Below are 27,284 nucleotides of genomic sequence, written 5' to 3' on the forward strand. Positions count from 1 at the left end.
CCGGTCATAATTTTTTCCACTGAAATTGTCTGTTGCTGGAAAAATTTGGGGGGGGGTTTGACTAAAAGAAATGATTTGTGCAAAATTTTTCCATAGAAAATTTAGAGTTTTCATCTTAAAAAACTGAACACAAATATTTTGTCCAAAAAAACAATATTTTGATTTGGAAATGCTGCTGCAATATCTCATGAGAGCTGTAGTTTGTTTGCCTCATGTCCCTGTTTTTGTGCATGGGTTGGCTCCCAGATAGACTATATCTACCATGATGCACCACCTCCATGGTCTTACCTCTTGGAAAGGGAAAGATGTGGTCTGACTAGAGAGCTGAGTCTATAGAGAAGAACATGGTCCCTTGGGGCACCATGGCAGCATTTCCAAATTAAAATATTTAAATTTTTGAATTTCTCCTGAAAATTGAAAGCTTCTGTGAAAAAATTAGACATTTATTTTCACTTGTCAAACCTTCTGGGGGGAGCCTTTTTTCTTACCAGCTCTATTTTGAACAATTCAATCCATGTCTTGGAAATCAAGTTTTCGGTTAGGAAAGAGAAGGTGACCGAGATGCAGAGATACCAGAGAGGTTTTCTGATATGATCCCACAGTTTGGGCTCACTCCTCCTCACCCCATATGTTGCACAAAACCAGTGGCCTTGCCCAAAGGAGAAGTTTATAGTGTCCTTCTTTCAGCTTATTCTTCCTGAAGTGCTAGTGAGTCTATTGATCTTGGTCATGTCCCTCCAGTAATGCTCAACAAGTATTGCTCTCCACACAAGTGGGTAGGAGAGGCACAGAGATCAGACAGCAAGCAATGTAATTTGTATACACCTTATGCAGCATGCTTTTTGAGGCTAAGACATCTTTACTCTCAGGCTGGCATTGCTGTAAAAGTCCTCTAACTCATCATTTGGGATGGTACCATAGGTTCACATGATGCCTTACAGACTTCAGTGGAGCTGTGTCAGTTTATATTAGCGAAGAGTTTGGCTCACAGTGTGTGACCAAAGCATTTAATAAAGAAATGTGGGTATTGCTTCTGTTCCCTTATTTGAGGACTGCATTTTTTTTAAAGGGAGAAAAACAAACAATAAATGGAAAACAGTGAATAACAGCAATACTGGTGCAAATGTTCACGTGCACAAATCATTCTGAAGCTGTCAGGATGTGTGGACAGCAACACTTCATGGCCCCAATGCAATTGGGACCCCAGTGTGCTAAGCACTGCGTATACACCTAGCAGGAGACATACTCTGCCTTAAAGAGGCAAGATGGATAAAATATGGGAAGGGAAGCAGAGGTGAAGTGACTTGGACCTGATCACACAGCGAGTCAGTGACAGAGTCAGAAGTAGAACCCAGGTCATTTGAGTCCAGTCATCCTTTGCTCTATTCACTAACTTATAATTGCTGTTGCTTCCAGTAATAAACTGATGGTGGTTGAAATACGCACAAGCAACAAGTATTATGGTCCCACAGATACTAGATGAGCAAGCTTGCTAAACTGATTCACACAACTTTGTGTGACTCACTTATTTTGTGTTATTCAAAAACAATTCGGGGGGGGTGGGGGGGCAGGGATATCCGAAGTGCTTACATGACATAGGAATCCACTTTTCAAGAGTGACTCAGACAAATTTTATATTCACAATTAAAACTTGTCACATCTCATCCAATCAGGGGACAACTATACCATGTAACTTGCATAACTAAAAAATGCAGCATGAATTGCAGACTGAATCTGTCAACTGGATATACAGTTTGAAACGTGCTTTCCATATATATTCAAGGATCTGAGCTCTGTGACTTCTGAGGAGTAAAAGTGACTCTGGCTGTGAGTTAGGACCCATTTCTTGATCAATATAATATTATATTATATTGATCAAGAGCTATTGCAGAGCTAGTTCCTCCCTCAGGGTGCCCACACCACACAACAGGAGGCCTGGAACAAGATCTAAAACCAAGATTTCGCACTTATGGGCCTGATTGAAAGCTTATTGAAGACCATGGAATGAGTCCCATTGACTCCAATGGGCTTTGGATCAGGGCCTATTGCTTGGGCTCACCAGAACCTAGCACAAGACCCATTTTATGTCACTGTTGGGTGCTTCAGGTTGTCTGCCTTATAATTGTGAAGGACTGTAACCAAATTATCCAGAATGGAGTGCTGTCTGGGACTACGATATTGGTGAGATAGCATGCCAATGACTCACTCCCAGCTTTCCTGATGTTCCCCCCATACTTCCACAAATAACTCTGAGAGGTGGCATTGCAGAGGACACACCATCCTCTGGCATTCACCCCAAGTGTCCACAGGTTAACTGAGGGCTAAGAGAAGCTATTATTCAAAAGGAAAGGCAAATGGCATTGTAGGAATAGACACCTTTCCATAAAGCAGGGCCACTCTTGTTGTCTTCCAACAGTAATATCAGGCACTTATCTCAATGGGGATGGTTTCATACGCTTGACTGCAGGCAAACTAAGTGCTGCCCATGAACTATTGATTACAACAGACCATTATCTGTCTACCTCCCCTCCCTCCCAGCTCCTCCACATATTGAGATAATCTCTTAAATACATGCATTGCTCTCTCACTGCTCCACTTCCTTTATCTCACTGCTGTTTCGGCTTCCCCAGTTTATCTGCTCCCAGCGAGTGCAAGCTGAAAGGGATCATCCATCAGTGCAACTCTCTGAACTCCACTCCATAGAGTGACTCATGCAGAAGGAGGCGAAAGCAGTCTCACTGGGATGCTTTAGAAGGGAGACAGGGTGGGAAAGGGGACATACTTGGGGGAGCTCTGGAGAAGCACCCCACCTTGTCATGCTTATGCTCAGTTTACTTGAAATAATATCCTGTTACTGGAGCTGATGTCACATCTTCATCCCCTAAGACATGGAGTGAGATTACCATTTCAATGCACGATTAGTAACAAAATAGCACTGCATACTTTGCATTCTGTGTCATGCAAATCTAGGCTTACCCAGGACTGAAAACAGCAGTGACACATGTGAATGGTGAGAGTTATTTCAGGAGATGCAGCAATGCTATTGATCCATATTGAGAGCAGGCTACTAAGGCTTTCCATCAGAGATGGTGGTATTGCAGTGTCTTGCTTGAGTCATCAGTTTCCAGGTATCCCTCCTATATTGGAGCACTCTGTGTCTTTCATAAAAGGTAGAGCTGGGTGAAATTTTTTGGCAACACGTATTCAGGGGAAAATTCTGATTTGGTGGTCCCAGCATATTTTGCAAATTCATGTTGGTTTCACCAAATATTTCATGTCAAAAGAAAAGTTCTGAAAATCTCAATGTTTCATTCCAACATTCTCAAAACAAAGCACTTTAATTTTTTTTATTGGAAAAATCTTTTTTGTTTTGACATCATCTTGAATTTTATTTAAAAAATCAAAAATTAAATTGCTCAACATTGAAACCAATGGAATCTTTTGTACTCCAAGTCGCCATTTTTTTTAATTAGGTCAACCTAAAACTACATATATATTTCTTTAATTATTAACAAACTGAAATCTGTTCACAGGGCTCTATAAGAGAGTTGACACCAATGATAATATCAACAGGAAGGAAAAGAGATGCTGAATAGTAAGGACATATCCCTAAAAATGAAGGAAGAAAGATATTTTACACTAGGTCTCATTGACTCAATGGGTATGAGATCTAGCCAGAGACTGTAACAGGTGAACATGAAAGCCAGCTCTCCATTTCTTTTTCAAAGGCTGATTCACAGTCCATACCATGTGAGTACAGAAATCTAGTTCTGGTTCTTCTCCTTCCAGTCTACTCTGTAGTTACACTGGTCCTGCCATTTGGAGATGGGATCCCAACACCAGCTGTTTGCAAATGATAGCATAAAGCAACAGAAATCAACATGGAGAATATTGCTCTACCTGCCCTCTCTTGCTTTAAGTCAGTGTTGCTTTTGTTCTAGTCAGGGCAGCTTTTCCAGCCACAGAATTTGTTTAAAATTCACCAGGGGCAAGTTGGCATTCCCAGCCACAAGGCATTATGTATCTAGCCTGAACTGGTGAGAAATCAGCACATTACCTATTATGCTAACCTGCCTCACTAATGGGCCGCTAGCATGCAGAAAGGCCGAATATATGTTTGCTGTATGTATGAGCACTGGCCAGGAACACCATGAGAAAGAGGAGGTGAGAGAGCCCTCAGGGGGGACACTTTAGAGGTTCTGTAATATGTGCTTTCAGCAACAGTTCAGCTGTAAGTGGCTCCGTTTCACTCCTTGTTTGTATGGCAAGTAGAGAGATGTTCAGCCCTCTGCACATATGGCCAAATCAGGATGCTTTAAAACACAATTTCAGAGGCCTGAGGCCTGGTCCCAACTAAAAAATTTGGGTTGACCCACCTATATAGCTCACGGGTGTGAAAAAAAAATTGATATGTACCAGGCTTGTTATCCCAAGGGGAGTCTCTGACTCGCTTCAAACCAAATACACTGCTTCAGATAGAATAAACAAACAAATTTATCAACTACAAAGGATAGATTTTAAGTGATTATAAGTTAAAGCACAACAAGTCAGATTTGGTCAAATGAAATAAAAGCAAACACATTCTAAGCTGATCTTAACACTTTCGGTGCCCTTACAAACTTAGATGCTTCTCACCACAGGCTGGCTGGTTGCCCTTCAGCCAGACTCTCCCCTTTGATCAGCACTTCAGTCGCTTGGTGGCGGTGTCTGTAGATGGAGGTGGAAAAGAGAGAGACAGCATGGCAAATGTCTCTCCCTTTTATCATGTCCTTTCTTCCCTTTGGCTTTGTCCCCCACCCCTTCAAAGTCAGGTGAGCATTACCTCATCATAGTCCCAAACTGACCAAGGGAAGGGGGGTGACTCACTTGAGAGTCCAGCAGATCCTTTGTTGCTGCCTAGGCCACTGTTCTTTGTTCCTGTGAGACTGGTCTGGGTTTGTCCCATACATGCCCTGATGAGGTGTGAACTGCCCCTCTGCTCCTGGAGAGTTTTTGCCTGAGCTTGTTTTAAGCCATGGGGACACATTTTCAGCTTCATAACTATATTCATGAAATTACTACCTATAACATTAGTATAACAATGCTCAGTGCATCACGAGCCATCCGAAGACACCTGACATGACAAACTTTGCATTGGATATCACACAATCATATTATAAGGATGAACATGGGGATGCAGGGTGTTCCCCTGAGGTACGGCACATCACACCGCAGCTGCAGTGTTGCAAGTGCATACAAGTCCTGAGGCACAGAGCACTGACGTCAGTGGGGGTGAGTCTTTCGTATTGACGTCAATGGGCTTTGAATGAGGCTCTGATTAAGCAATGACTCTAGTATTGGCCCAGAAGCTACTAGAGACAGCAGAACTGCTGCTGCTACTTCCAAAACATTCAGAAGGTGGATAACCCCCCATTCACAGCCCCCCTCCCTTCCCAGCCTGTGAGAGATAACGGGTCTCAGCATCATGCTCTTGAGATGCTCCAACATGTTTGCCTCTACTTGTGGTGAGTTTGTGTCTGTCAGTGTGTGCCTCACAAGAGCCAGCAGGATACGCGTCTCTCCTGAAATCTAGGAACACTCACATTCCCCTGGGGTCTTTTTGATGCAAGTTTTAAACAAAACAAAAAATAAAAAAATCTGAAACGTTTTCCCATGAAATGTTTTTGTTTTGGAAAATTTTAAGAAAAGTGAATTTAATCCAAAATGACTTTTTTCTGGAAAAATATTTTCCATGAAACCCTATTTTCTGATGAGAACTTCTGTCAGCGTTTTTTACAGCTCTAGTTCTATTAGTCACATAATCAGGCCCACTGTGTCCTTTATCTTCTCACTTGCACCAGTCTTGTATTGGCATAATTCCAAAGACTTGAATAGTTATTCTTGACTGACACCAGTCTGAAAGAAGACTCTAACCTAATGATTTGTTTCCAGATAAAGAGGTATTCAAACAGTAAAATACACTAATATGAGAAATACAGAAGGAAGAAAATAGTTACTATGGAGATTTTCAAAAGCTCGAAGGAGACATAAGCACCCAACTCTCAATGACTTTCAGTGTCAATTGGACAGCTAACTACCCTTTGTGCCTTTGGAAGATCTTCTATCTAAGTACTGCTGGTACCATGCTTAGCATGGAAGGGACAGAACGATATGCCCAGCTGTTCTGGTCATCCATTGTAAACAGGACTGTCTATAAACATTAGGATAATTGCTTAAATAAGTGTCACTGCTATAATCCTGGCAATGCCTCGGCTGGTAGGGAAACTTCACTTTTCCTCTGTGTCCAGGAAGTGATCAGTCATTGCAGCTGGGAGGTAAGGTGCTGCTATAAAAATGCCCTTCTGATAGGCAAACATTGATACTGTGGTAGGACAGACCAGTGGCAGACTTTCTCCAGCATTGGAGACAGCCTGATGTAATGTTTATACTCAAGACTGGTGTCTGACATGAAATGGGGAAGGGTTCATCTATCATTTTAAATGTGTCATGTCCTATTATAGTGCTTATACAGCATTAGCCAAATCCTTTACAACCTTTAATGAGATTAGTCTGGTGTCAGAAAGTAAACTGGCGGATGGGGCAGGGATAATTTTGCTAGGGATTTGGCCTGGCTAGCTCTGGGGAAATAACTTTCCTGGGACTGTTTTTCTTGTGTGACACCTTGCAGTGCTTCATCAGAAGTACTAGCCTCTATTTCCCCCACCTTCAATGCCTCATATTTATGTGTCAATGTTGACTGAAGAAGGATTTTGTGTGGCATGTAAAGCTTCCTTGGAACTAAGCAGCAGGGAACAGATCTGGAAATCAAATCAGATTTGTTGAGGCTAAATATGTTTGTTAACATTATAAATGTAAGATGGGTTTTTAGTGAAAGCAATAAAGTACGTTGCACGATTATGCATTAAAACCATAACTATGGAATAATGCAAATTTTTGGTTCTTAGGGATGAGCCTGCCTAGGGGAGTCTTTTAAAAGCATCTAGAGTTCCTTTAAAAGTCTCTTGCAATTCTTCCCCCTTACAGTGGTGCGCAGTTGGCTGGGAGGGGTAGAGCAGAAGAGGGCAGGAATTATTCCCCTGGTGTGCACTGCACTGCCATGTGAGGGTGAGTATGCCACACCTTTTCGGGGAGGGGGGGCTAAGTACACCCCTCCCTTGGGCTGTGGGGAAGATCTTCTGAGTGCCCCAGAAGGAATTCCTTCCTACCATATGACCAGCTGAATCTAGCTCTTTCTACTATGCAGCTACGGATGGCCCAGGCAAACTTCATGCCAGTGTCTCCCTCCATGCCAGCATAGTCACTCACAGCCCCTTGGTAGCTGAGGTAGGGCAGCAAGGGGTCAGTCAGGCAGCTGCAGAGAAGACAGGTAATCGGTTACTGTATGTCTCCACATTCACTTGAACTGAAGATCCATTTTCCTCATTTAATCAAAGAAATTGTACAATGTGTGTGAGGGGGTGAGGTGAGGTGGGGTGAGGCAACCTCCAAGAAATCCCCAGATCTTAGACATCCTACTTTGTCTGCCCTTGTGACACCCCTGCATCAGCCCCCCCCCACACACACACACAAACTCACTCTCCTGCTGGTAATAGCCCATCCAAAGTGACCACTCTCTTCACAATGTGTATGATAATCTATTTGATAAGCTATTACCAGCAGGAGAGTGAGTTTGTGTGTGTGGTTTTTGGAGGGGGATGAGGGAGTGAGAGAACCTGGATTTGTGCTGGAAATGACCCACCTTGATTATCATACACATTGTGAAGAGAGTGGTCACTTTGGATGGGCTATTACCAGCAGGAGAGTGAGTTTGGGGGGGTGGGGCAGAGGGTGAGAAAACCTGGATTTGTGCTGGAAATGGCCCAACTTGATGATCACTTTAGATAAGCTATTACCAGCAGGACAGTGGGGTGGGAGGGGGTATTGTTTCATGGTCTCTCTGTGTATATAATGTCTACTGCAGTTTCCACGGTATGCATCCGATGAAGTGAGCTGTAGCTCATGAAAGCTCATGCTCAAATAAATTGGTTGGTCTCTAAGGTGCCACAAGTACTCCTTTTCTTTTTGCAAAGACAGACTAACACAGCTGTTACTCTGAAACCATTCCTGTCTCTGTGTCTTTTTTGTAACTTAAGGTTTTGCCTAGAGGGATTCTCTATGTTTTGAATCTAATTACCCTGTAAGGTATCTACCATCCTGATTTTACAGAGGGATTTCTTTACTTCTATTAAAAGTCTTCTTGTAAGAAAACTGAATGCTTTTTCATTGTTCTCAGATCCAAGGGTTTGGGTCTGTGGTCACCTATGCAAATTGGTGAGGATTTTTACCAAACCTTTCCCAGGAAGTGGGGTGCAAGGGTTGGGAGGATTTTGGGGGGAAAGACGTGTCCAAACTATGTTTCCCAGTAAACCCAGTTAGAGTTTGGTGGTGGCAGTGGAGATCCAGGGACAAGGGATAAAATTAATTTGTACCTTGGGGAAGTTTTAACCTAAGCTGGTGAAAGTAAGTTTAGGAGGTTTTCATGCAGGTCCCCACATCTGTACCCTAGAGTTCAGAGTGGGGGAAGAACCTTGACAACTGCTGACCAGGCCGTGAAAAGTCCAGTCGGTGGTGCAGCAGGGCTAAGGCAGGCTCCCTTCCTGCCGTGGCTCCGCGCAGCTCCCAGAAAAGCGGCATGTCCCCCTTCTGGCTCCTAGGCATAGGGGCAGCCAGGGAACTCCATGCGCTGCCCCTTCCCCAATTGCCTGTTTTGCAGCTCTCATTGGTCAAGAACCACGGCTAATGGGAGCTGTGGGGATGGTGCCTGCAGACAGGGCAGCACACAGAGCTGCCTGGCCACACCTCCACATAGGAGACGTAGGGGGGATGTGTCACTGCTTCCGGGAGCCGGCTGAGGTAAGTGCTGCCTGGAGCCTGCACCCCGGACCCCCTCCCACACTCCAACCCCCTGCCTCAGCCCTGATCCCCCTCCTGCCTCCGAACCCCTTAGTCCAAGCCTGGAGCACCCTCCTGCACCCCAAATCCCTCAACCCCATAGCCCACACTCCCAGCCAGAGCCCTCACCTCCCTGAGCCCCAACCCCTTTTCCCAGCCTTGATCCCCCTCCTGCCCTCTGAACCCCTTGGTCCCAGCATGGAGCACCCTCCTAAACCCAAATCCCTCATCCCCAGCACCACACCAGAGGCCGCACCCCCAGCCGGAGCTCTCACCTCCCTCCCCAAACCCCCTGTCCCAGTCCAGAGCCCCCTCCTGCACTGTGAACCCCTCATTTCTGGCCCTACCACAGAACCCAAACCCTCAGCCCGGATCCCATACCCCTCCCACACCCCAACCCCCTGCCTCTATTCCACCCCAGAGCCCCCTCCCACATCCTGAACTCCTAATTTCTGGCCTCACGCCAGAGCCCACACCCCCAGCTGGAGCCCTCACCCCCTCCGGCCCCCCAACCCCCTGAGCTGTCCCAGTGAAAATGAGAGAGTGAGTGAAGGTGAGGAGAGCAAGTAACAGAGGGAGGGGAGATGGAGTGAGAAGGGGTAGGGCCTCATAGGAGGGGTGGGGCAAGCAAGGGTGTTTGGTTTTGTGTGAGTATAAAGTTGGCAACCCTAGCCCCACAAGTTCACCCAATTCTCTTTAAAGAAGGGATATTTTTTTCTGCTTTCAAATAGCTTATGCCCAGTCTCTGGAGTAGCCTTCGCAGACCTCCTCTCCTCAAAGGTTCTGTCTAATGCTGATTAGAGAGAGAAGCTGGAGGCAAAAATATCTTTTATTAGATCAATTTCTGTTGGGAGAGAGACAAGCTTTGGGGCTTCCCCTGATTGTGAGATGTGGGTTCACAACAGCACCAGCAGGGCCCTCCTTCTATTTAAAACACACTCCAGCCTTCCAGAATAACACAGGCCATCCTGGTCATTGCAATGACCATATGCAATTACATATGAGCAGGGCCCCCCTAATGGAATATGATGGGGCCATGAATAATAACCCAGACACCAGCTGAGGCGCATTCTTCAGGACGTGTATTTTCTTTGCCTGCCCTCCCGCCTTTTTTTGTTCCCAATAGTTGCAATTTGAATAATTGCATCCACAGGCCCTTTGTCTCCCAGATCATCTCCGGCAGGAAAGCGTGCATTGGCTGGCCTGTGCTCCATTTGTTACGGAGAAGATTGAGAGTGCCCTTGTCACTGAGCGAAGAGGCAGCTGCTGAGAACAAACAAACAAGCCAAAGGGAGGCTAATAAAAATGGGTATTTTGAGGGGGAAAGGGAAGAGATTAAAACAGAGCTGGGGAGGCCGGGGCTCCCACCCCAAGGAATTTGACCTTGGCTCATTTCTCTTTTCTGTTTCCCTTCTTTTAATCTTTTTTTCATTTCCTCCCTCTCTGTGCCTTTTCTTTTTATTCATCTCCTCTCTTCCGTGGACTCATTCACACTCTTCCAGGACCCTTTTATTACCACTTTTGCTTCTTGCCCTTGATCTCCAGTGAAATAATGACATTAATTGCACAATACTAGGCCACAGGTATGTGGGAGGAAGGTAGTAGATGGGTTTAATTTAGGGGGTGGGGGAGAGAGGGCTAGCTGGGTGTGATTTGTCTACAGACAGAGATATGTCCCTGAATCATTAATGACATTACCATTTACAGAAGGGTTGGCTTTCAAAGACATATATTGAAACAAGGAATCGGTTGAGAGGATCAGGTATTTTTTCATTAGTGGTGATGGGAGGGGAGGTGTGGGGCTGGGATTCTGCTAAGATCACAGCAAAGGATGAATTCATCATGGGTTGTTAATTGTTTTTTTTTTCTTTTTTAATTCATTCTTTTTTTATGATGAGATCTACCCTGCCATCTAGCATGGATTCCTTGACTGACCTGTGGACTTGGCAGTGCAAATGTATAGATTGTGGAGCTGGGTGAACGTACACCCAAGCTGCAATTAATCCTGTTTTAGCTGTGATCTGTGTTAAACAATAACAGTGGCACACAGGAATTTTAGTTTTGCTCTTTTGGCAATTAAAAGTATTCCTTTTAGTTCCACCCGACTCATGCCACTCCAGTCATGTCAACCAGATAACAAGAATGTGAGTGGAGGTCCATCTGTGTCCTCCAAACTCACACACAACCAAGCGCCATAAAAATACATGTAATTTAACACTACGGTCTCAGCAGGAGGCTGAAACCATATTGGCCCTGGCCAAGGCTTGAATGACCCCTCCCTAGTCATGTCTGGTTTTCATTCCCACTTAACAGACTTCATCAAGATTGGCTACTTTTTTAAAAGATCTGCTCTAAGAATTATTTTGGGGCAGTTCTGTGCGCTGTGTTAGACAGGAGGTGAGACTAGATCCCACTGGTCTCTTCTGGACTTGGAATCTGGGAATCTACAATTGAACTTCAAGCCCTCCCAGCTAAACCTTTAAACAAATTTATTAAAGCTAATGTTAAAAAAATTATATAATACATAGATTGTGGAAAGAGTGTCTGTACATCTGGGTATAGATTATCCAGTTTGTTTGTTAAAAAGTTTGTTTTTAAAAGTCATATGATACATAGAGTATATAATCAGCAATAACCCAAATTTATGTGAATAGATTTGACAATACAGTTTAAATATTAGAATCTGAATACTCAGGTACATCACTCATGAAAAGTTGTACAGAGATTTGGTTGTGGAAAGCAAAATAGATCAATGAGTGGCGACTGTCCCTCAGTAATTGAGAATTAGGTTGGTTGTCCATTTAGAAAATACAATCCATGAGGAAAGTATTTCAGTTACTTTCCTGACCCCTCTTCTCATTGGCAGTCCAGCTCATCCCTCATGGTATTGCCAATGTCTGGTGATGTGTTCTATGTAGATGCCCCTCGACCACATGATGGAATCCAACACCATGAGTTGCCACATCAACCAAGTGTAGCGTTGACCGATTCTGCATTCTCTCAGCACTCGCTCGTTACCGGGGTCCCATGCAGCTAAGGTTCCGACAATCAGTGCATGAGTCTGGACCTGGTAATCCTTAGCTCTCAAGGTTTGGGCCAGAGGCGAATATTTCTCTACCTTTCGAGCTCAGGCATTGTGGAAGGCCGGGGTCCTGTTCTCGAATGGCACTGTGATATCCACCATGATGATCTTCTTCTGGTCCTCGTTGGTGATGACGATGTCCAGTCACCGTGGGCTGTTGGTTCCGGGGATGGCAGAGTTTATGGCAACCTTCCCCACGGGTGGCGGGATGGCTCTGATTAGGCGAGCTTGGATAGTGTTGTGTCACAGCTGCTAGACTCTGGAATGGGGCTTGCAGCTACACAGGACGTGGGGTAGAGTCTCGCTGGCATAACTGCATTTCCTGCACTTCCTGCATCACTTATCCTGATTCCCGTGGTGGACGGCTCCGCTCAGTGGGACGCAGTTGATGTACCTCCAGTTGGCAAACTGGGTGAAGCTGCCCCCAGGGAGGAAGTGGTTGTTGGCGTCCCACTTGCATGTTACCTCGAACACCTTGCTTTGGTCCAGCTTCCGTTTCAGGTTTTCCACCTATTGGCAACGGATGGCATCCTTCAAGATCCTCTCCAGCATGGTTCTAGATCTCGGAGTGATGATAGTGTGATCTGTATTCTTCACCTGTGGCACCAGGACTCCCAGCTCCTGGTGTTCCTCGCACTACGTCCAGTGACAGCCAATACTCTTCTCCAGTCGTTGTGTAGCGTTGCATGCATGAGTCCAGAGAGAAGCAGTCTTGACAGAGATTTAGTAGTACAGGAGTAATACTGCAGCATCCAGGAGTCCAGACATGGACCAGGACCCCATATGCTAGGTGCTGCATAAATCCAGAACAAAAGAGTGTCTGGTATGTGTCCCTTGACAGAGGCGGGAAGGGGTAACATTAGTGCAGAGTAGAATTTTTGTAAAAGGACAAAGTGGACAAAAAAGGGAAAATATTTAATGGAAAATGTTACTATTTTTTTTTCCTTTTCCGTAACTTGACATTTTAAAAACTTGTCAAATTTTCAACCAGCTCTGTAGGGTTGGTCCAAAAACCAGGGAAATAATTTCACTTTTTTCCAGATTTCATTTAACATTTTAAATATCTTGACCATCTTTAAACAAAAGGGTTCTTCATCAAAGCTTGCTTGCTTTCAAGTTTTGCAAAGTTGACCAAAAATATAAGGTATTTTAGTAACTGGCTATATTCCAATGAGGTTCAAAATATTTCACTAACATTCTTTCTTTTTTGGAGGGGCGGGGGAATCCAAATGCCAAGTTCTCTCAAATCCACAGGTTGGAAAGTAGCTCCTGATCACCTTTCAGACAGAGGTTTGTATCAGGTAACCATACATCTGGGTTTTCCCAGACATTGCCTTTTGAACCTCCTCTCTTTGTCCAGGCAGATTTTTCAAATAAGAGGCAATGTGCTGGGTTTTTTGCAGAGCAGGTGTTGCAGCTCAGAAAGAATGCCATTTGGTCCACTTCCTGATAGGTCCCTCCCCTGCATCCACATCTGGTTGGTCCCTCGCAAGCTACCGGTTCCTGTCCACCCGGCTCTCAGCCCTGGGGAAAGGGAGATTCCCACATGGATGCCCTGACTGACAGCCTTTGCTGCATTCCGAGCCTGTGCTAGTCACCCTGCCACTGTGACAGGGAGCGCCACTTCCCCCCCACACCCCAAGTGTGAGGCCCCAGGTCCCCACTCCTAGTACACCCCCCCCCCTCCAGTTCCCACCTCCACCCCCTCCCGGCTCTGGCAGTGTCCTCTTTTTGGTTACCTGAAACATGGTAACCCTAGGTTTGTAGAGATTTTATAGTTCCCTCAAATCCTCATACTTCCATCAGTTCTAGGAATCCATACAGTTTCTACAATCCATTTGCTAATCCTACAGGTGAAAATCCCTGGTTCTAATTCTTTTAAAAGCCTTTCTTAAAGGTTTCTTCAAGTGTTCAGTACACAGCAAGCCTTAAGAAATGTATGATCCTGTAGCTTTCCAGCTGTGCCTTTCACTAAACCTAGATTTAAAGTGTTTTTTGTTTTTTATCTGAGTAAGTTGATTTTGCCCAAATAGTGAAGGCCCATTCCTTTTGTAACCATTAATATCCTTGCACTTTACACTGGCCTGTTTTACATGGACCTTATCTTGCTCTGTAGCAGTGGTGGGCAACCTGCAGGCTGCAGAGAGCGCATCAGGGTAATCCACTGTTGGGCCACCAGACAGTTTGTTTACATTTGCACGGCCACCCGCAGCTCCCAGTGGCTGTGGTTCGTCGTTCCCGGGGATGTGCTGGCTGCTGCTTCCCGCGGCTCCCATTGGCCGTGAACAGTGAACCGCGGCCACTGGGAGCTGCGGGCGGCTGTGCAAATATAAACAAACTGTCTGGCAATCTGCCAACAGATTATCCTGACAGGCTGCAGATTGTCCACCTCTGTGGTTTGTATATTTTGTGCACACGCACAAAGATTACATTTATTTATGTTTGTACATTCAGGAAAGGGGTTATATTTCCCTGTGTCTCTTGGAGCTCATTCATGGCAGGGCGGGGCAGGGGAGGGGAGGGAAGAAGGGTTGTGATTTTGGAATGAAGCAAAAGGGTGGATACTTTAAATAAAATGATTCCATGGGAGGATAGGGATTGTAAGGGATTAACCCACCCCCTGTCTGCCAGCTGAACAGCAGCTGTCACCACAACAATTTTCATGTGCCATCCTAGCCATTGGGGGGGAAAAAAACATAGAACACCTGTCAAATACTACAAAGGGGAAGTGGGGATGGAAAGTCCATGTTGACTACAATTAATAAAATCTAGGGCTGCTTGAAAATATTTTCTGTCAACATTTTCCACATCCCCAAAAGATTTTCATGGGAAACGTGTTTTCATGTAAATAAATAATAAAAAATTGTTTTTTGTTGGAAAACCAAAAACTTGACACTTGAAATTTTTCATCCAAGAAGTCAACCAAAACTGTTGGGAGGTGGTAGAATCTCCTTCCTTAGAGGTTTTTAAGGTCAGGCTTGACAAAGCCCTGGCTGGGATGATTTAACTGGGAATTGGTCCTGCTTCGAGCAGGGGGTTGGACTAGATGACCTTCTGGGGTCCCTTCCAACCCTGATATTCTATGATTCTATGTTGGGGTTTTCAGCAATTTTCAGATGAAAGTTTTCAGTTTAAATTAAAAGCCAAAATTTCCCACATAAAAGCTTTGGGGAAAAAATCAGTTTAATTAAAATAGTCTGTCAGAAAAGACCCCATCTTCCAACCAGCTCTAATAAAAGCATTTTATGAGTGTCTGCAAATGTTGAGAAACAACTGCAAAAGGCCCTGGGTTCCAGAAGGGTGAGACTCAGTCCTGTGAAACAGCTCTGATGTAGCTCAGAACTTAACCACTGTTCATATTGTAACTTCTCCTTCTATCATTTGGGTCTTGTAAGCTGTATTTGCTCATATAATAGCCCTCTGGGCCTCTGCCCCATTTGCATGTATTATTCTTTTCCCATGCACACTGTGCATAAGCCACTTTCTCATTTCCATTTTGTACAGAATCCCCTCATTGCTTTATTATTCTCATTCCTGATGGATTTTGTTTTTCTTTTCATCTGTCCTTGTTTTGTGTTGCTAGCCCCATCATTACCTATTCGTTTATTATTCCTTATGAGAACAAAGGGTCATAGTGATTTCTTTCCATAATAAACTATGGCTCAGACAGCATGTTCTGTTCTTTTAATTCACCAAGCTGCTATTTCACAAACAGGTGCATTCTGAATGTAGAGAGAAATTGCAAGTTTCACTCTTATAAGTAAAGTTCTTTCCACTAGATTATTTCATGGGCTCCATCCCAGCTGCAAAGAGGGACCATTCCCACTAACACCTGGGTACCTGTTAACTTTTTAAAATGCAAATGAGGGTGTTCCATAGCATGAAAGGGGGCTCCAAAGCTAAAGCCATTATATACATTGGGTTTTCTGCTGGGGCCAATGTCTGCTCAGCTTGGAGGTGGGACAGCAGTGTGGTCAGGGATTCTCTGTTTGATGACCACCCTGGCACTAGTGTAGGTTCAGAAAGCCTGGGGGCTGCTCTAAACTCTGTTCAATCTAAAAACGAACCCCAAGGGCACATCTGCCAGCTAGAGATAACCAGCAAGCAGTGTACTCTAGCTACAACCACTCTCTCCCCCCGCCACATGCCCTAGGGGCTGCATGGAGCTGCTGGCATATGATCCAATTTTACCAAGACTTGGTCCCTTATTTTTTGAGGCCTGCAGTGAATTGATTAGCATGTCTACCAGTCTTACCATGAATAGCTCATGTGCTCTTTATTGTGGTACCAAAGCTGTGATATACAAGAATTAGTAGGAACATTGTGATGTTGGAGTGGGACTGTATTCTCCGCATCTCCCTGGGGTATCTTCTTTTACTGAAGGATGAGTTTGGAGGTGGATTTCAAAGGGAAGGTTGCCAAGCCACATAGCAGCTTGCTTTACAGAGGACAGGCTTTTTGATTCTTACAGTGTGCTCTGAATGTGCGCAGACTCGTTCTGAATTGGAGCTTTCCTTTTTTTCTGTACACACACCCACATACACTCATCCCACACTTAAAGAGAAGGCAGGGTCAAACCGTAGGGTCCCAGCCGGCTGTATGCTGAGTCCAAGATTTGGCACTATTAGCTAGAGACATCTTTTGTCTCCCACTGATGATCAGTTATATGCTCAAGTAGTTGGACAGAAGTCACTAGAACTGTGTGTGTGAGTAACTCCTCACCGGTGAGAATGGTGAGGTCACAATTTGACCCCACACTCTGAAGACAGACATGCAACAGGTACACTTTTCTTATTCCCATTGTATGTGGGTCACATGTGTGCCTTGGGTTCTTTTGGCTTAAGCTATCTTCACAGGCACGCAGAACAGCAGATTGCCATCTAGCTACTTAGCTTGCAGCCCTCATTTCCCCCACACAATAAACCAGACTTTAAGGCTATGCAAATCCCCTGTGCCCATCACTGGTGGCAAGAAGAACATTAATAACACCAGTTATCCTGGAAAAACCTGTCACTCACATTCATTTCTCAGTTCCCTTTGGATAATCATGCTCCAGATCTAATTACAGCAGCTATTTCCTTTGCTCAAATGACCAGCATGTTGGGCCAGATCCTTAGCTAGTGTAAATCAGTTCAGCTCCATTGACTACAGTTGGTCTATGCCAGTTTACACAAGTGGAGGATCTGGTCTTATACGTGTTATGCTGTTTTGTTTCAGCTTTTTGTTTGTTACTTTAGAAAATATTGGCTCCAACAAGCCCTGGTTTAGGGCTGGACCCAAAGCCCATCAAAGTTAGTAAGAGTCCTTCCATTGACTTCGATAAAAATTTGCATCAGGGCCTTCGGGAGTCAGGCTCCAAGAGACCGTTTATAGACTCCAAGGCCATAAGAGAGCATTGTGATCATCTAGTCTGACCCCCCTGTATCTCACAGGTGACAGAACTGCCCCAAAACAATGCCTAGAGCAGAGCTTTCAGGAAAACATCCAGTCTTGATTTAAAAATGGTCAGTGATGGACAATCCACCGTGCCCCTTTGTAAATTGTTTCAGTGGTTAATTACCCTCCCTGTTACAAATTTAGGCCTTATTTCCAGTCTCAATTTGTCTAGCTTCAACTTGAAGCCGTTCGATAATATTAGATTGAGCTGCTAGATTGAAGAGCCCATTATTAAATATTTGTTTCCCATGTAGATGCTTGGAGACTATGATCAAGTAACCCCTTAACTTTCTCTTTGTGACACTAAATACATTGAGCTAAATAGAGTGAGTCTATCACTATAAGGCAGGTTTTCTAATCTTTTAATCATTCTTGTGGCTCTTCTCTGACACTTCTCCAATTTATCAACCTCCTTCTTGAATTGTGGGCACCAGAACTGAACACACTATTCCAGCAGCGGTCGCACTGGTGCCTAATACAGGGGTAAACTAATTTCTCTACTCTGACTTGAAATTCCCCTGTTTATTCATCCCAGGATTGCATTAGCCCTTTTGGACAGAATGTCACACTGAGAGCTCATGTTCAGCTGAAGTTCCACCCTGACCCCCAAATATTTTTCAGAGTCACTGCTTCCCAGGATAGAGCCCCCATCCTATAAGTATGGATGACATTCTTAGTTTCTACATTTATTTACAGTTAGCCATATTAAAATAAAAGAAAAGGAGTACTTGTGGCACCTTAGAGACTAACCAATTTATTTGAGCATAAGCTTTCGTGAGCTACAGCTCACTTCATCGGATGCATACTGTGGAAAGTACAAAAGATCTTTTTATACACACAAAGCATGAAAAAATGGGTGTTTACCACTACAAAAGGTTTTCTCTCCCCCCACCCCTGCTGGTAATAGCTTATCTAAAGTGATCACTCTCCTTACAATGTGTATGAAGTGTAAGGAGAGTGATAAACACCCATTTTTTCATGCTTTGTGTGTATAAAAAGATCTTCTATACTTTCCACAGTATGCATCCGATGAAGTGAGCTGTAGCTCACGAAAGCTTATGCTCAAATAAATTGGTTAGTCTCTAAGGTGCCACAAGTCCTCCTTTTCTTTTTGCGTATACAGACTAACACGGCTGTTACTCTGAAACCTGCCATATTAAAATGCATATTGTTTGCTTGCGCCCAGTTTACCAAGTGATCCAGATCACTCTGTATCAGTGACTGTCCTCGTCATTATTTACCTCCCCCAATATTTGTGTCATCTGCAAACTTTAACTGTGAGGATTTTATGTTTTCTTCCAGGTTGTTAATAAGAATGTTAAATAGAGTAGGGCCAAGAACTGATTCCTGCAGAACCACACTAGAAACTCACTTGTTCTATGATGACTCCCCATTTACAATTACACTTTCAAACCTATCAGTTAGCCAGCTTTTAATCCATGTAATGTCTGCCATGTTAATTTTATCTTCCTATTTGTTTAATCAAAATGTTATGTGGTACCAAATGAAATACCTTACAGAAGTCTGAATATATTACATCAGCATTGTTAACATTATCAACCAAACTTGTAATCTCATTAAAAAAAAGATATCAAGTTAGTTTGCCTACTAGGCACCTATTTTCCATAAACCATGTTGATTTGCAATAATTATATTACCTTCCTTTAATCCTTTATTAATCAAGTCCCATGTTAGCTGCACTGTTACCTTGCATGGTATTGATGGCAGACTACAAATGACACACGGAGTTACACATATGTCCCAAAGACAGAACAGAACTATGTATTGGACATTTCTGCCTTTTCTCCATTATTATTGAATATTCTACCTCTTCCATCTAGTAATGGACCAATGCCATTTCGAGGATTCTTTTGTTTCTAATATACTTAAAGAACTGTTTCTTCTTGTCTTTCACTCTGCTAGGTATAGATTTCTTCTTGTGTTCCTTTGCTTCACTTGTTAATTTTCTACACTTCCTAGCTTCTGATTTATACTCATGACTATCAACTTCCCCTTTCTTCAGTTTGTTTATTTATATAACATTTGTATCCACTTTTACGTCCTCTCTAAATCAGGTCAGTTTTTTAACCAATACAGTCTTCTTCCTCTACTGTGCAATTGTGGCTTTTGGGGCATCTAGTAAAGTGTCCTTAAACAATTCCCAATTATAATTCATTTTTTTCTGATTTAAATTCTTCCTCCCAGCTGGTTTGACTCCAAATTGTTTTCAGCTTTGAACTCCTCAATGCCACTGCTTTCAAATCCTACCTCTACCACTTTGTCATATAAAGCCAGACTTTTATTTCTGCAGACGGATGAAATCCCAACGCAATAGGGTCTATGCACTCAGACAATCTAGCCATCTCTGCAATACCATCCCCCATCTTCCCAGTGCAGAGAGGCTTCTCTTTAGGCCCAAGGATCTGGGCATGAGGAGGGAATGGGCCAGAGGGATGGGAATGCAATCTCCCTGATTCCTCCCACCCTCACAGGAAACAGCAGTGATTCCAGTGCACGTATCAGTGAGGTGACAATGATGAGATCATCCCTCACTAAGGCAAGTGATACTTTCCCTCCCTCTTCTCCTCACTCACTTCTCATAGGCAAAATGTCAGGAGTGAGGCTTCTAGGAGGGATCTGAATGATATTTTCCCTCAGTTTCCTCAGACTTACAGTTATCCCATAGAAAAGATCACCAACCTTTTGGAAGACGTCTGCCCCTACAATGGTCACCCAACAGATTTCCTGCACACCCAAAGGTCAGTGTATTCACCCCGCAAGAAGTACTCAACACCCTAACGGTCTCTCAACCCAAGTCTCGTGAATCTGACCCATGTCCTCCCGGCTGGTGAAAGAGTCATAAGCAACTGGTGTACTTCTAATTAGAAAAGCCAACACCTCATTTCAGGGAAGGACTCCTCCCTTCCTCCTCCAAACACACATTAGTCCAACCAATGCTGAAGAAACCAGTCTCTTGTTTCGACCTTCAGGAGGAGTCTACCCAGAATCCTTCTTTTTGTAGTGTTGGTAGGAAGGTCTCTGTGGGTTAGTGTGTTGTTCAGAGGTGTGTTGGAAATATTCCCTGAATCAGAGATATCGAAAATAGGATTCTAGGTCACCACAGAACTGTATCATGTTCGTGGGGGTGGAGGGGCAGAAGAAGAGACCCTATACTGGAAACCTACTGACCGCTATGCTTACCTACATGCCTCCAGCTTTCATCCAGTCCACACCACACGATCCATTGTCTACAGCCAAGCTCTACAATACAACCGCATTTGCTCCAATGCCTCAGACAGAGACAAACACCTACAAGATCTCTATCAAGTGTTCTTACAACTACAGTACCCACCTGCTGAAGTGAAGAAACAGATTGACAAAGCCGGAAGAGTACCCAGAAGTCACCTACTATGGGACAGGCCCAACAAAGAAAATAACAGAACGCCACTAGCCGTCACCTTCAGCCCCCAACTAAAACCACTCCAATGCATCATCAAGGATCTACAACCTATCCTGAAGGATGACCCATCACTCTCACAGATCTTGGGAGACAGGCCAGTCCTTGCCTACAGACAGCCCTGCAACCTGAAGCAAATACTCACCAGCAACCACACACCACACAACAAAAACCCTAACCCAGGAACCTATCCTTGCAACAAAGCCCATTGCCAACTCTGTCCACATATCTATTCAGGGGACACCATCATAGGGCCTAATCACATCAGCCACACTATCAGAGGCTTGTTCACCTGCACATCTACCAATGTGATATATGCCATCATGTGCCAGCAATGTCCCTCTGCCATGTACATTGGTCAAACTGGACAGTCTCTATGTAAAAGAATAAATGGACACAAATCAGACGTCAAGAATTATAACATTCAAAAACCACTCAGAGAACACTTCAATCTCTTTGGTCACTCGATTACAGACCTAAAAGTGGCAATTCTTCAACAAAAAAACCATCAAAACCAGACTCCAACGAGAGACTGCTGAATTGGAATTAATTTGCAAACTGGATACAATTAACTTGGGGTGGATGTGTCATTACACAAAGTAAAACTATTTCCCCATGTTTATTCCCCCCTCCCCCACCACCACTGTTCCTCACATGTTCTTGTCAACTGCTGGAAATGGTCAACCTTGATTATCACTACAAAAGGTTTCCGCCCCCTGCCCCTCCGCTCTCCTGCTGGTAATAGCTTACCTTACCTGATTGCTCTTGTTATAGTGTGTATGGAAACACCCATTGTTTCATGTTCTCTGTGTATATAAATCTCCCCACTGTATTTTCCACTACATGCATCCAATGATGTGAGCTGTAGCTCACGAAAGCTTACGCTCAAATAAATTTTTTAGTCTCTAAGGTGCCACAAATCCTCCTTTTCTTTTTGTGGATACAGTCTAACACGGCTGCTACTCTGAAACCGGTGTGTATGGTGGATCCGCTGAAGACTAGATGTTCTGGCAGCTGGAATGTTTGACCCATCTGAAGCTTCAGCTTATGTTTGCTCCAAGCTTCTGGTCTTTATTCATTATGGGTGCTCTTAATAGTTACCATTATGGTGTAATTAATCTGCTGGTGAGTGTAATCCGAGAGTTGGGATGGGTCTGGAGTAGACTGAGCCCAGTCAATTGCTCATAGATCTGCCCAGAAAACTCCTTTGCATTGGTCAAACACCCTTTCATCTTGCACTCTTTTCTCTCCTGCATATCTGCGTTTGTGGGTTTTGTTCCATTACTGGAACTCAGAGCTGGCAGAACAGGAGATTCAGTTCCTTGCCTGCAAAAAAAGACATCGGTAATGAGCCTGTGGTTGTATGGAGTAAGAGGCACCATTAATTATAGTGCTGCCTCAGAAGATGAGCCGTGTAACATATGTAATTTCTCCTTGACCGTTCAGTTAAACATGATGCATCACTACTGGCTTGCAGGAGATGCCCCATGGGCTGGATAGAGGCATCAAATGCTCATGGGTGCTTGAAGCCTAGAGGCTGTGAATTGTGGTACATTATCTTCATCTGTATGAGTCAGTGGGCAAAAAGCAGCCTCCAGAACTGTCTCAGTGGTTTGCTTTGTGATCTATGGCACTGGATACGCTTGCAGCTGCTATGAGTATGTTTACACTATGGAGTCTATACTGGCATGGTTAGGCTAATGGCATCATAGCCCTATTGTGTAGCTGCCTCCCACACTGACAGAAGAGGTGTTGCTCAGTGTAGGATGACCACCTCCCCAAAGCAAGTTAGCTCTGTTGACAGAAGCCCTCTTCTGGTGACCTAGCTGCATCTATACTGGGAGGTATGTTTCATACCCCCATCGATGCAGCTACGCTGATGTAACTTTTCAGTGTCGCCCAGGCCTTAGAGTCCATGATATAAATTGATGGAGATATTGGTACATTGCAAAGCACCTCCCAGTACAAATTCCTCACCTGTGCCCATTTCTACATCAGACCACAGACTGCGGCCCAATGGACCAGTTGCCATGGCACTACTGGGGATGAACCAGTTTGTCACTCAGTGGCCAGGCCATACGGTCCTTTCCATGTCACTCACGTGCCACGGTTAATATCTGGACTAAGGTTGATAGGATACTTTCAGCTGGTCCCATACAAAGTGCTTGGAAACGGTGTTTTCTCTGATGAGGCATAGTTCAATGCAAAAAATAACCTATCTGCAATTATTTTTTAAAAACAGACCACACACTGGAGTGCAGTGGTACTTTTAACATTAGTTAGCTGGCCCAGCTGCGCAGGAACAGCAGAAGCGCCCTAAAAGTGGGGATCCACAGGTGCCCAAACTGTGGCCTTGCCCACCTGTGCCACCCATTCCCCAAAGACCCTTCCTGTGTACCACCTCTTCCACTGAGGCCCTGCTCCTGTGCTGCCTCTTCCCCCCAAAACCCCCCACACACTTGCTCCTCTCTGGCCCCTCCCGCTGTCACTTGCCCTTACAGCCGGTAAAAGTGGGGGAGTCATGGCCCCCTGTTTCCCCCCATATTCTGGCACCCCTGCACCAGGGACTACTGGCTAAACTCTAGTGCTGCTAACACGCAAGCGGCTACCACAACCACTCTAGCGTGGACTAAGACTAGCTCCATTTTAGCACTGCTAGTTACCCAGTGCCTTCCCACAGTTCTCACCTTGTGCCAAGAGTGGACAGACAACTTCTTCCACAATTCACTGGGAACAGATTATAGCGTGACTCCTCTTACGGCAGCACTAAGACTCATGGGCTACGCCCCCCGAACTCTTAGTGCCACACGTGAGCGAGTGCAGTGCCTGTGCACACAGAGCAACTCCAGGTTTCTGTCACGGCCTGGCTGCTTGCATTTCAGCGAGGCTAACTCAGAAGGGATAACTTGACAACACAAGTTAACTCTGCCATGAAGACCCCTGAAATAGTCTGGGGGCAGTGGGATTGCCTGTGAGAAGGACTAAGTGCTGTCAGAATAAACTGCTTTTAAAAAGGAAATGCAGACATTTGGTTACACAGTGAACGACAGGGAAATGTGCTATATAAACCTGCATGTAATCTGAGGACAGAACACTGACCTGTGAGATTGTGGTTGCAAGTCTGCAACAGGCATTTGCAATGATCTAAGTCAATGAATTTGAGATGTTTCCTTGCTTGGCTTTCGCAGCTGAGGCCACTTGAGAGAATTGATTTTTCCAAACAAAGATCTCCCACCACTTCCATTTACAAAAAGAAAAAAAAAATAATATATTGCCCACAAGAGAGGAAGGGAAATAATCCTACGTTGTGTGTTGTCTTGTTTCATAGACTTATTCCCTGCATGAATGGAGGGAAAGGGGCTGTAAAAAGAAAGGGAAAGAAAAAACAAAAGGGAGACAAGATGTCTTTTCTTTTTCCTTAATTAATCTTGGAAGGTGATGACAGCTCAGGATGAGGAATGGGAAGTAAATGCCCTGCTAACAGTCTTTCATAAAGATCTATCTCTTTGACAAATGAGCTGGAAGCCACAGGACTAGGAAACAGAGCTCTGCTAGTACATTAGAGATAACTCTGCGGTCAGAGGGAAGGAATGAGAGGAGAAAAAAAGAGCCCTACACTCCTCTCCTGAAATTTCCCGAGCCATTCAGCTCAGTAGCACAATTACTCATGTTCTGCAAGCCACAGATTGAAACTGGTACCTGACTGGGAGATGTTTAAACATTTGCATCTGCTTGGTGGCCTGGCTGCTTCTGCATCTGTGGATGTGTTTCTGATTTTTTTCTGGCCAGCTGAGAAGTGTGTGTGATGGGGACACTGTTGTTCTGAGAACGCTCACCCTAGCTGGAGTCTGATTCTCTACACATGGCCAGGCCTGTGTTTTAATTAGCATTTCAAACTAAGGCAGCGATCCTTGCCGAGTGGGAGGGAGGATGGTGCGGTGGGTCGGGTATTACTTTGGGACTTAGGATATCCTGGTTCAATTCCTAGCTCTGTTTTAGATTTCCAGTACAATCTTAGGCTAGTTACTTGGTATCTCTGTGCCTCAGTTCCCTATCTGTAGAATGGGGATAAAAGCACTCCCCTGCCTCACTGGGGTGCATTCATTTGTGGGGGAAAGGTAATTTTTTAATAAATATGTCATCTGAAAAATTACAACCAGCTCAGTTTGTGACTCTCCAAAGCAACCAATTCATTCCCTTGAGCTCCAAGAGGTCAGAGAGCATCCAGACAATGAAACATCAAGGGCGTCCAGCTCCTGCCATTACTGGAAAACTTTAGAAGGAGAGAAAAATCCACGTTGAGGTTCAGATTTATTTTGAGGGAGATCAAATTTCTGAGACAAGGGCTTGGCCCTGAGAAGGTCCTGCCCCTTCAGCAGAGCAGGCTGAAAAATGCAGTTTCATCCAAAACGTGTCCATTCTGCCAACATTTTTCAACAGAAAAAGTCAAAATGTTTTGGTTTGACTTTATCATTGTGATTAATTTTGTTTTGATATTTGTATGTAAATACATATATCCAATATGTATATTTAATATTTTAATACGCTATAATTAAACAAAAATTAAAATAAAAAAAAAATAAATGACGGTACTTGAAATGCTGAAGTCTAAACTAAATGTTTTAATGGTCCAAAATCAAAGTTTTGTTTCGTGGGAAATTCTGAACTTTTTTGATGTTCTAATTCAGAAAGTTTTTTTCCCAAAAATGCCAGAATTTTCCACCCAATGAAAATGTTGGTTCCTGACTAGCTTTACAACTGATCCCATTAAGCTTCATGGTAGTTGAATAATTCCCTTCAAGCCTAGCTGTTATGGAGTGGTATAGGGAAGCTGCAGTCTCTAAGACAGCTGGGATACACATACACTGGAGCTTTGTAGTTCCTGACCAACACCTGCAAGTGAATTAGCAGGCAGTAAAAAGTAAGGACCACAGGTATGATGTCCTTTGATTGATCTAACTAGCCTGGTGGTTGAATCTTGCCCTAGCCAGAGCTTTTGAGTATGCTTCAAGATTGGCACCTTGCAGTAGGCGTTGCACTTTGATAGAAGCATGAACTACTGGGATAACGTCTGCATCCAAGAGGAAGAGTCATAATGTTCTGGTCTGCTGGGGAAGAAGAAAAGAATTCCCTGATTTGTCATTTGAACAGTAAATAAGTTGACACCTTCAAGCAAGGAAGCAGGGAGCAGACTTTACTAATTTTTTCAAGTGCTATGCTCTGTTGACCTGTATTGCTTCCATTTGGGCTGGATTTAGCCTGAATCAGTTGGCTTTCGTCAGGGCCGGCTCCAGACACCAGCGAACCAAGCAGATGCCAGGGGCGGCAAATGTAAAGGGACGGCAGGATGTCGGGCTCTAAGGTGGCAATCTGGTGTTTCGTCGGCAAGTTTGATGGCAAGTTGGGGGGGGTTTGCCACTTGAGGCGGCAAAAAAGCTGGAGCTGGCCCTGGCTTTCGTAATCTCTGTCAGGCACTAGGAGAGCAGGGAAACAGCTCTGTCGGGATCCATTGAAAACCAGATGTAGAGCTCAGTGCCATCAGCATGTTGAGGATACTGTAGTGTAGCCCTATCTCCAAAGGATGTCCGGAATAGATTTATTTAAACGATGGACAAGTAGGATGACAGGATCCCTCAGCTGAGAGGTGTCAGGCAGGAAGAAAAGTGCCTGTTCCTGCTCTTTTCAATCTCTTTGAATAAAAAAAGACAGAACCACTTTAAGATGATTCCATCCACCCTGCCAGCTTCTGTGGTCCAGGAAGCAGCATCTCATGTGCTGAGGTTAGAACTATTGCTCTGGTTGGGGAGGAATGGATGGAAATGGATTCCTCCATGATATTTAGAAAATCCTCTCTCACACTGGGCATGTAGTGTTTTGTTCCCTAAAGATAGGGCCTAGTCCTGGGATCTCTTCATTATTGGAATACTCAGGGATGTAACTGCAGCCAGCTCTGCTTCCAAGACTAGTAACAACCTCCCTGATAGAAAGAGACTCATAAAAGTCACTCCCACAGGACAGCCCAAGCTATAAAGTTTATTACCCCATAAAGAATGATGTGCAACAGCAGAGGCTTTTTAAAGTTCAATAAAAGCAGCATTAACTACTAAATTGTCAGTACCCACAAATCCCTCCCCCATCTCTATGTCACTCCATTCCAATTATGCTAAATTGAGGCTCCATGTTTTGGGTGAAAGCCAAGCTGTCACTCCTTTAATCAGTTATGAACAATGTAAGCAACATCTAATCTGTAAATGACCAGCTAGTTTGAGAATCTCCTATAATGATGTTAAAATAACCATCAGATCAGTAATTATTCACATCAGAGGAAGTGGGGAAAGAGCCCCCTTTTATGCAAAAATCCAAAAACAGCCAGACGTG

This window comes from Lepidochelys kempii, chromosome 9, assembly GCF_965140285.1.
Source record: "Lepidochelys kempii isolate rLepKem1 chromosome 9, rLepKem1.hap1, whole genome shotgun sequence".
Lineage (NCBI taxonomy): Eukaryota > Metazoa > Chordata > Testudines > Cheloniidae > Lepidochelys > Lepidochelys kempii.